Here is an 11,549-nt window from a genome sequence, read left to right on the forward strand (position 1 = left end):
GGGGGGTGGGGGGGCTCTTTGATACAAAACAAAGAAAACTATGACCAAGTAAAGTGGACGGAGGTTGAGCCTCAGTCTACATGTTAATGGATAACCTTTGCACTCTGAAGCCTTGAATACTGTAAACACAATAGCGCTGATAGTTAAAAACCCTAGTGTGGAGATGGAACAGAAAGGAGAGTCCAAACTTCTCAGCAGCAATAGGGAAACAATCAAATATTTTGACAAACAATCATTTGGCTAAGAACAATGAGACTCGGGCTCTCAGACCATGTAGCTACTGGGTTATTTTCAGAGCAAAGGAAGGGGGGGGGAGTTCTCCATGCCCTCACAAAGCCATACTCTGTTAAGCCATTTTGGCATCAGATGGTCTGTTACTGTTTCTCATCTCTCTCCTCCCACCACCACAAATGGGGGGTGGGGGGGTTACTATGTTGTAGCTTTTAAAATTGAAAGAGATTTGCCTTCCCTGGTCTATCTGCTAAGAGATTTGTGAGATCCTGATGTCTGAGCAAAGAATTACAAAGAACCTTCCCTCCTGGAGATGTGCCAACAAAACTGGGAAATCGTTGCAAAATTCTGCCAGTGACGGCTGAGCTTGCAAACACACACCGTGTTTTCCAAGGGACGTGGAGGGATCGAAATTCCTGCCTTAGAATTCGGAGGCTCGTGCCTCGCATTGATTTGGGAAGCGTGGGTCCTTAGACACAATTAAAAGTCGGAAAGTCACAGGAGAACCCGAGGGACCTTTGGTTTCGTAATAAGCAGCTAAGAACTCCCCACTCTTGAGCGAAGTGGAAACTGAAAAATCGAACGTTGGTCTCCACGGCCTTGGCCCCGCCCACGCGGAGCCCAGCTCGCCATCACTCACTTCCCGGGCTGCGCTACCTCTAAAGGAATCAGGTGCTGGAGGACGCAGCCACGCAGAGTGGGACCGGGCTTTTCCGTCCCTGCTGCTGGGATCTCTGCACGTGTAGCCAAACTCAGGTCCCAATCCACCTCGTGATCCCGACAAACCTCAGCCACCTCTGATCTTTTTCACAGTTCCCAAAACACCCCCCCCCACACACACACACACACACATTTCCCAAAGTGCGCTTATGAACTCACTCGCCATTATCTCTGATTTCATCTTAGTGCTAGCAGGCCGCTTCCTTAAACTAACATCTGATTTTCTATCCAGATCCTTTCCTGTATTCGAAAATCTAACAAAAACAAGAGTAAGCCTGGTTTTCTGTATATACATCTACAGAAATCATCTTTCTTGAGACTAAGTCCTAAGTAGAAGTGCAGATGAAATATATAGTCTTTCCCAAGTATTTATTTCACTGTGGAACAAATACAGAGAAACAGCTTGGGAACGAAATCCCCGGAGCTGCAGCAGAAACAGCGCAGACGATCAAAAGAACTCAGTGTACAGGGCACGAGAACCAGAAAAACTGCAGGCAGCAGGAAACCGAAAAAGTTCGTCGGAACCTGCATTTAGAAACTACAAAGGACATCTGAGAGGGAGGCAGGGGCAGCACTCTCCCGAGACTGAAAGCACTAAGTTAAGGAGAGATAACAAACAAAGCCGAGGGAGGGCACTCCACTTTCCCTTCCTAAATTTCAACCCCATGGAAGTCATCCGTTTCGAAAATACCCAGTAGGGTTAAGAGAAAAGTAGATGGCAGAAATTACCTTTCAGGAGGGAAGGCGGTGCTGGGACCTGGAAATCCTAGGAGCCAGCCAGTCCACCTGGCCCGGAACAATACAGGAGGAGATGTGATTGCTGGTTTTTACAAGCAAACCAAGAAGGGAGGGGCTAAGCGCAAAGCTCAATTTAAATAGAGGTTGAGATATAATCCGACTTGATTGACTAAATCAACCTTGATTGGGTTGAAAACACCATTTGATTCTAAGCACATCTGCCACTTCCACAGTTTGTTTACCCCTTACAGACACAACTGCCCCTTCCCCAATACTGCTGATTCACAAGGTTGCCTTCTCTCAGAATGTTCCTGGAAACTGCCTTAAATATTTATACATAGAGCATTCCCAGGGAAGCCCCTCTCAAAACTTCCTTGACTCAACAGGTTTTCCCAGTGGGACAAGGGAGGACAGAGAAAAGTTGACAAGCACTGAAATCCAATCATGGCCACCATCTCCAGGAAGAGAACCATTTTCTGTTCACACTCTCAAACCAAAACACTTTGGAGGCAGGAAGGCATTCAAGACTAGTCTGACTGCTGGAGATCCTGCCTCAGAAGAGACAAAATCAGGAGGAACCATTCGGGCGCTGCTTGCCTGTATGCAGGAGCCCTGGCTTCCATCTCTAGCCCACATACTAGCCTTGGCTGCAGTGCCAGCACTGGGGAGGTGGAGGCAGAAAGGTCAAAGTTCAAAGTCATTCTTAGTCAAACAGTGAGTCTGAGCCCAGCCTGGGCTAATTCATAGTCCAGTCTCAGAATTATTATTATAATTATTATAATAATAATAACAACAACAGCAGGCCATGGCAGTGTGTGCGTGTCTTTGATCCCTGCACTCTGGAGGCAGACACAGAAGCAAGCAGATCTGTGACTTTGAGGCCAGCCTAGTCTACATAGTGAGTTCTAGGATTTCCAAAACTATACAGACCATGTCTCAAAGAACCAGTTAATGATGATGACTATTTAATTTATTTATTATGTAAGCAATTGTGCTATTAATATAAAATTTAATATTATTATTATTATTTAAAGCTACAGGAATACTCTGGTACTGTCAAGCATGTATGGTGCCACCTTGTATTATAATCAATAAACCTTTCTTCCCCACAAATAGCTCTATTAAATTATATATATACACACATCAGCAAATGCTGATTTGTCTATCAGCAAATGCTGTATTTTCAACTCTGAGCTGGAGATGTAGCGAAGTGGTAGAGCGCTCACCCAACAGGCCAAGGGCCTCAGAATGGATCCTAAGCACCTCAAAAATAGTTCAAACCTCAGCTCTACTACTGTGCCTCTAGCCCCAGCCTGGTATAGTATGTCTCGTTCCCTGCTCCAGTCACACACTGTGACCCTGTCCATGTTTCTCAGCTTCTGTGTAGCTTGGCCTTCACGCTTTCTCCATCCATAACAAAGCACACTTCACAGTGAGGAGCAGAGCCTGTCAAAACCCTGCTCAGTGGTTTCCCACTGCCTTGAGCAAGAGAGAACAACTTCCAGAGCTGGCTTGGCTCGCCTCTGGGTCTGGCCAACACCTAGCTCTTGTAGCCTCATGTCTTAGCAGGACCCTCACTTGAAATCCTGCACATATCAGCCAGCAGTCTTCTCAGACAAGGGCTTCCCACTGGTCCTGTCTGCCACCATTGCTTCTCACTCACACAAAAAACCCACCTGCCTTCCCTTCTCTCCCGGGGCATCTGACATGACGGCCTGGGCAAGCACATCCTTGTTCAATCAGCTCAAATCCTCAGGCTCCACCACTTAAGAGCTAATCCTAAATATTATCCTAAATAACCCTAAACTATTATTTAATCTCTGTTCAGGCTCAATTTCCTTACCTAGAAAAGTGTGTGTGGTTAAGCTTCACCTGCTGGCTCAGGGCAGTAACCCCAGCTGCTTAGAAGGCTGAGGCAGGAAGATCACAAGTTCAAAACCAGACTGGCCAACCTGAAACCGTCTCCAAATAATAAAGGCTAAGTAAAGGATGTGAAGGAAAAAGCCTTTAAGGAGGCGGAGGCAGGTGAATCTCTCAAGTGTGGTCACTCTGGTTTATAGAGCCTCTGTCTCAATCAATTAATAATTAAAATGATTATATAAATCAATAATTAAAAGTGTGACAGTGCATTGAGGAGGTAGAAGCAGGGGGATCAAGGATGACCTGGCTTAATACATACCAAGTTCTAAGCTAGCCTGGACCCCATGAGATGCTGTCTCAAAAACAGTGACAAATGAACTAATTATGATGCTGGATGCAAAAATCCTCAATACTCAGGAGGCTGAAGGAGTTTGCTGTTTCTGAGCAAAACAGGGCTGGGGATGCAGCACAATGGTACAACACTCCCCTAACATGCAAGAGGCCCTGGTTTCCAACCCTAGTACTGCCAAAAGAAAAATAAAGATGTTAAAGGAGGTGGGCATGCTAAGAAATAATGGTAATGCAATTATCCAGATTATCTGCAGAAGTGATGCATGTTTCATGTCTGAGCAAACCCCACCTCCTGGCCCAGGTGCCTGGGTCCCCTGAGCTGGCACAGGAAGCAGAGTGGTCCTTGTCCCTCCTGGGCTTCTCTCTTTGAGACAGACAGAAAGGAACTGGAGAGCAGAAGCAAAGATTGCCTTCCCGGAAATAAGCAGGTGGTTATTCGCCTCTGTTGTCAAGGACTAGGGGAGTGTAATCCAGAACATGGACTCCTCCCCCAACCTATGCTACCCAGCAAGGAGTTAAAAAAATAATAATAAGTAAAAATTAAAAATAAAAACAGCACCTAAAGCTGTCACTAAGTCAGGAAGGTGCTTGCCTAGCATGCACAGGCTCGGGGTCTAGTCCCTGGCGTGGAATGTACAGCGTGTAGCGGCTCGTGTCTATAATCCTAGCTCTTGAAAGCTGGAATCAGAGAGACCAGGGATTTAAGGGGAAGGGGAAGAGACAAAAAAAAACAAAAAATAAATAATATAGTAATGACTTAACCAGACCCCGGTGAGGCCTGGGGGTGGGGTTGAGCATGGTTGTAGTAGAATATCAAAGCTCAATCTCATTCATCACATCAAGAGCATTCCATAGAGCTGAAACCCTCATCTGTGGTTTGGTGCCCACACCCTTCAGATTCCCTCAACTTTCCATAGCAGTGTCCACATGCCTCTGGTCCACATGCCTCTGGTACCCCTTTCCTGTCAGCCCATCTCCCTCATCCCAACAGCTCATAAAAACATCCCCGTTTGGAAGATCGGTGAATGCTAATGGGCTGGAGGCTCCAGTCCAAGGTCCCCAAATTTCCTGAGCCACCCACCCTGATGACTGCACACACCAGCTCCAACTAGATCAATATTCAAGCCTGCTACTACCACAGTCCTGCCTCATGTCCCCAGGGTTTCTCTGTATAGCCCTGGCTGTCCTGGAACTCACTCTGTAGACCAGGCTGGCCTCGAACTCAGAAATCCTCCTGCCTCTGCCTCCCAAGTGCTGGGATTAAAGGCATGCACCACCACCGCCCGGCGTCCCCAGTGTCTTTTAGAATAAAAATCTACAACAGACACTGGCAGGATCAGGGGGACAGTTCCCAACTGGATCCTCAGAAGACCTTAGATTTGGTAGATATCTGCAGCAGTTAAATACCTGCTGAGGCACTGGGAGACCAGGGATACAGAGAGAAACCCTGTCTCAAAAAACAAAACAAAACAAAACAAAAGAACCTGCTGCTAATCTACTGGACCCAGTCAGATTCCAAGCACCCACATCAAGTAGTAACATGTAATACATAAGTGAGTTCCTAAGACATCAGAGCTACATAATAGACTTAGACCAAAAAAAGAAAAAAGCTTTAATATGGATTTTTATTATTTATCTTTTCTCAGATGTGGAATTTATTTATTAGGGTAATAATGTAACTTTCTTGTAGTAAATGAATCTTTGCTTAGTTAGCACCAGCATCTAAACTTTTTTTTTTTCAGTTTTTCGAGACAAGGTTTCTCTGTATAGACTTGGTGTCCTGGAACTCACTCTGTAGACCAGGCTGGCCTCGAACTCAGAAATCCACCTGCCTCTGCCTCCCAAGTGCTGGGATTCAAGGCATGTCATCAGGCCCTGTCTAAAACACATTTGATGCCCTATTTCCTGGACATTCAGCGGCAGAGAGCTCTGGAAAACCACCTTCCCTTCCTCCACTCTGTCCCAGCAATAGTACACTCGCACACCAAGAAGTCATGACTCCCACCATAGCCTTCAGCGCAGCTGAAGTGATAGGAAAGGTCATAAAAATCGGGGTCCTGACCAGGGCTCTCTACAGAATATAAGGCAATAAATGTTTCTAAAATGTAAAGAACTCAGCCAGGAAGGACACCCGTGCCAGTCTTTGGGCCTGTCAAAGTGGGAGGCGGAGCCAGGAAGAGCAGTACAAATTTAAGACCGTCCTGATCTACAGAGTGTGTTCTAGGATAGCTCTTGTCTCAAAACACAAAAACAAAACAAAACAAAAACAACCACAATAGCAGAGAATAACACTTGATGCCAAACCAGACTGGACAACCTGAGTTAAATCCCCAGGACTCACAAAGTTTGTCCTGTGACCTCCATGTGCATACCAGAGCACAAATGTGGGCTAATATACATACATGCAAGAATACACACATACATACATACACACATACATACATACACATACATACACACACATACATACTTATATGCACACATACATACACATACACACACACTCTCTCTAAAGAAATGTAATATTTTCTCAAAAACAATAAATAAGTATCCCTGACAGGTATGATGTCACTCGTCTGCTATCTCAGCCCTTGGAGGATAGTGAGGGAAAGATCAAGAGTTCAAAACATGGCGCACGCCTTTAATCCCAGCACTTGGAAGGCAGAGGCAGGCAGATTTCTGAGTTCAAGGCCAGCCTGGTCTACAGAGTGAGTTCCAGGACAGCCAGGGCTACACTGAGAAACCCGTCTCGAAAAACCAAAAAAGAGTTCAAAACAGCCCTGATCCCTGAGACCCTTCCTCAATAAATGAACCAGTCTCCCAAGTCCTGGGTTGCAGGGCAGGCTTGTAATTGCAGTGTCAGGCACCTGAAACAGGATTGCAAATTTGAAACCAGCCTGAGCTACAGAGGGGGTTGAAAGCCAGCCCTAGGTATGCAGAAAGACAGAAACAACAAAAGCTGGACCTGGTAACCAGGGCCTATAATGCCAGCACAGAGAGTGAGCTGGAGGCAAGAGCCTAGTGTTCAAGTCTCGCCTCAGCTACACAGGAATTTCAAGAGCAACCTGAGCTATTTTCGACCCTGTCTCAAAAACATAAAATAAAAATTCCAAGCCAGGTACCAACTTTCCTCTATACTTCCTTCAGCTTGCCCCTCAAGGGTGCTTAGTAACCTCCTATCCCCCCAGGCCACACCTCTTCCCAAACCCCTCCCCTTATCCCATCATTCTTGTTTCCTCTATCTGTGTCACCTCCAGACCCCTTGCTCCTCCCAGCCACAGAGTCAGCACAGGGCGTCTGTCCTGTATGAGAAGCTCCTTTTTCACCAGAACATGACTCAGTTCACTCTCTGGACACCAAGATGCCAAGCTATACTGTTCCCCCAGCCAACCTGCCAGCCTGATTCATTTAGTAAATATTTACAGTCCATTTCTTTCTCCGAAGCAACGAAGCTGGATAGGAATTACAGAGCGCAGCTGGCCTCAGCGGAGAGCGCTGCCCGCCTGAAGCTTCCGTTTTCACAGAAGCCGATGTTCATCAAATTTAAACACAAGTAAGCACAGTGGCGAAGACACCTGGTATCTCCCGGCCGTGTAAGAGAGGGAAACACGGGTCGTCCAGAGTATCACTGCAACAGGGAAAATCTTAAAACTCTGAACGTCCGAACTGCAGTTTACATTAACAACATTAGAGTCTAGAGATCCCATGCAGCTGGATCACCGAGGCAAGGATTAAACCAATAATCTAAGTCTGCCAAGTTTGCTTACAGAAAGCTGTATGTACCTATGGATGTAAAACAGGTACCCCTTCTAAAATAAAAGAAAACCACAAGACCATTGCGAACGCTGGGAATTGAGGAAAGACCCCCACAAAAGTCACTAAGTCTTGAACAAGAAAGAGGAAAAAAAATCAGAACACTTTCAGTGGTGTTTTCAACTTTCTTATATAATTAAGATAAGTAAGATAGATTTCTCTATGTAATTAAAAATTAGTGGCCTGTAAACATATAATTAAGCAAAACACACACAAAAAAAGCCAACACTCTTTCCTGGAAATGTATCATCTGAAAAATTAAACTCAGAACAGAATACAAATAAAAATCACGTGAGCTGGGGCACACCCATCATGCCTGAATTTGAGGCGGAGGCCAGAGGATCAGAAGTCCAAGGTCATCCTAGGTTATAGAAATGGTCTCCTTATGCAGCCATGGTTAGCTTGAAACTCAAAGAGATCCACCTGCCTCTGCCTCTCTAGCACTAGGAATAGATGTGAACCACACCTGGGCTTAAATATTTATATTAAATAAAGAGAGCCTGCATACTCGGAGGAAAATCCATTTATGGATTAAATCTGATTAAAAGATCTAAATGTTGAGATCCTTCCACCTACAACAAGAAGAAAGCCGATCCCCCTTCAAGGACCTGCCTACTATTCAGGGACAAGATGCTGTTCCAGACTTAGGGACCAAATAATCAAGGAACAAGAAGACCAGCCTGGCATGGAAACCAGTTGGAAACTGACCTAGGGCAATGTGTATCATCTGCCTGGAGCCTTCTGAAACCTTCTGGCCATGGTTACAGCAGAGTAACCAACTGGCTCAGTTATTAAGTGAACCATTTCCTCTGACAGCAACATAGACTATCTCTGACTGCTGCAACTACTCAGGTATGAAAGTATGCCCAATTTTCAGGTCCCATTTACAACTACTACTAGGATAACTAATAATAAAGAAACAAAATGGCCGGCTGTGTTCGCACACACCATTAATCCCATCAGCAGAGGCAGGCAGCTCTCGGAGTTCCAGACCAAAAAAAAAAAACTAAAAAGGAAAAGAAAAAAAAAACATGTACTGGGACCATGGTTTATGCCAGTGTGAACTCCACATCGTGACTTGGGGACACTTGAAATCCCAGATGCCAAGAGGCTGTGAGAAGGGATGGAAAGTTTCCTCTTACAAGTGGCACACAGCTGTAATTCCAGCACTTGGGAGGTAGAGGCAGGGGGGTTAGGAGTTCATGGCCACCCTAAGCTACACAGCAAGTGAACGCCATGAAACTTGTCTTAAAAAAAATACTAAGTATTCACCTTTGGAACCTCTTCCACTGTGGGAGTCCTTTCACTGTTTTCCTTTTAAAGTCTATGTTCCCTCTGCTTTTTTTTTTTTTTTTTTTTTTTTTTAAGTAAGCCAAGTATCCCATTAATGCCTATAGTTCTAGTAGGAGTAGGAATGCTGAGGCAGGAGGATAAAGAGTTCAAGGCAAGTCTGAGCAAGATGAGACCTGGTCTCAAATATAAACAAATAATAAATAAATAACTTTGTACAGAAAAGAAAATAGGCAATAATAAATAATAAATAAATAAATAATCTTGTACAGAAAACAGGCAATAATAAATAAATAAATAAATAAATAAATAACCTTGTACAGAAAAGAAAGTAGGCGATAAAAATCATCACTTTCGGCCGGGCGGTGGTGGTGCACGCCTTTAATCCCAGCACTTGGGAGGCAGAGAGGCAGGTGGATTTCTGAGTTCTAGGCCAGCCTGGTCTACAGAGTGAGTTCCAGGAGAGCCAGAGCTACTCAGAGAAACCCTGTCTTGAAAAACAAAACAAAAAACAAAAAACAAAAACAAAAACAAAAACAAAAAATCACCACTTTCTGGTTGACTAGCTTCTCTTGTTTGGGGCTCTCTGACAGAAGAATGAAGCCATGTGGCATTTCATCATTTCACCAATAGCAATTTATTATGAAGGGTTTGGGCCTCAAGACAATAGAGAATAACCATCAGCAACCACTTCCTGAATAGGTCTCCAAGATCAAATCAAATACTCTTTGAAGCAAACTAAGTATGGGGTCACCCCTATTAGAACACCTTTGTTTGCCCTTGCCACTGACTTCACTGATTTCTGGGTTCTAAACCAAGGTCTCACTGCCTACCTGCCGACCTACACTATTAGATGTAGTCTCCCTTCCTGAATTCTCTCATTTCACATTGGAAGCAAAGGGTACTTGGAGACACTCCAAACTCTATCCTGAGGGTTTGGACGCACAGCGAGCACCACCATAAAGACCACTGGTTCTAGCCTAGTGGTATGGGTAATATAATCCTAGTCACTCAGGGAACAGAAACAGGAGGATTACAAAACCAAGGTCTGCCTGGACTGTATAGAACGAGTTCAAGCCTGTCTTAAAATAGAAAAGGAACACGGGGCTGGGGAGGCCTTGGGTTCAATGCCCTAGTACTCAAAACGACACAAAATACCAGTGACCAGGGTCACAGACCCCCCCACCAAGACATCAATTCTGGGTAAAACCCATAGACTTGTTCTAGTTGCGGGCCGGAGGGGAGACGACGAGGACGACGAGGACGACGAGGACGACGACGACTACGACGACGCAACGACGACGGCTCGGTGTCAGATTTTTAAGTCTGGACTTGCCTAATCTAGCCTTTCCACCCTGAACGACGCAGGTGGAACTATGGGAAAGCTGTACCTTAATGTGGACGATCCTCAGGGAGCAGTCCTCTCAACCGCACGAAGCACCTCCTGCGAACTACTGGTTCAGAATGAAGCCAGCTCAGCCTTAAATACCAACAGGTGGGCGGGCCGGCAAGGCGCCTACCAATGGGCTTGCAAGGAAGCAAGATTAGGGCGGGGCCCACACACACTCAGCACCTGCTAGGGCCAGGCAACCGGAAATGGGCACACCAGTTCTCGTGCACTTCCGGAGTTCGAGCTTGCCTTTGCTCTAGTCAGAAGTAGGGCGGCGACACTGAGGATGAGAAGAGCCCGGCCCTGCACCCTTGGTGGTTGGTTGTTTGAGACAACGGCTTCTGTAGCCCAGGCTGAGATTGGCTTTGAACTCCTGCTATTCCTGGCTCCTTTCTTGAGGTGCCAAGGTGGCAGGCTTGGGCCAATACCTCAGCTTCTCTAATACAGGAGGGCTGAATCCAGGCAGGACTTTAGGAACGCCAGACAAGCGTTCTTACCACTGAGCCACACTCCCAGCAGGACGTAAGGCCTGCAGTGGCGACCAGCAAAATAATATCCCAGTACCCAAAGAGCCTGCTGGTTTAATCCCTCTGCCCCTCAGATGACTTTTTTAAAAGAATTGTTGACAAGCTTTTACAAAGACTAAGTCAGAGTGTCCTCTTCAGAAATATTTTAAAAAACTGAGTTTTGGTGTCTTTCCTGGAAGGAGTTTCTTTGACATCATCGGAGGGTCAGAACACCTGATATCCGAACCAACTTTCCTGAACTGCTAGACCAGGCTGGCCTCAAACTCAGGTTCACCTGCTTCTACCTCTCCTGGGGTTAAAGAAGGTGTGCACCACCGCTGCAGGCCTAAGAAAAGGCTTTTTTTTTTTTTTCTTGTCTTGTGTTTTCTTTTTGTTTTTGTTTTTCCAAGACAGGGTTTCTCTGTGTAGCCCTGGCTGTCCTGGAACTCACTCTGTAGACCAGGCTGGCCTTGAACTAAGAATCCGCCTGCCTCTGCCTCCCAAGTGCAGGAATTAAAGGGGTGCGCCACCACTGTCCGGCTGAAAAGACTATTAAATTCAGATACTGGCCTTTTTAGAACCGGGAATGATACATATGTCAGAAAATGTCAAAGGAAAATAAATTGTTTTTTTTTTTCTTTAAAGAACTC

General features: G+C 45.5%; 1 protein-coding gene across 2 annotated transcripts in view; it reads right to left on the reverse strand.

Moving 5' to 3' along the window:
• The window catches only part of Znf217 (zinc finger protein 217), a 33,348-nt gene extending 22,861 nt beyond the window's left edge, over nt 1-10,487 (reverse strand). Inside the window, exon 1 of one of the 2 annotated variants that reach the window (XM_031372871.1) lies at nt 10,395-10,487. The gene's annotated coding sequence lies outside the window, so the exon portion shown is untranslated. Of the gene's footprint in view, nt 1-1,680; nt 1,782-10,394 lie in introns of those variants that run through there. The other variant, XM_031372869.1, reaches the window with a different exon arrangement.
• Between the last annotated feature and the right edge of the window lie 1,062 nt (nt 10,488-11,549).

Source organism: Mastomys coucha, unplaced genomic scaffold (assembly GCF_008632895.1).
Source record: "Mastomys coucha isolate ucsf_1 unplaced genomic scaffold, UCSF_Mcou_1 pScaffold15, whole genome shotgun sequence".
NCBI lineage: Eukaryota > Metazoa > Chordata > Mammalia > Rodentia > Muridae > Mastomys > Mastomys coucha.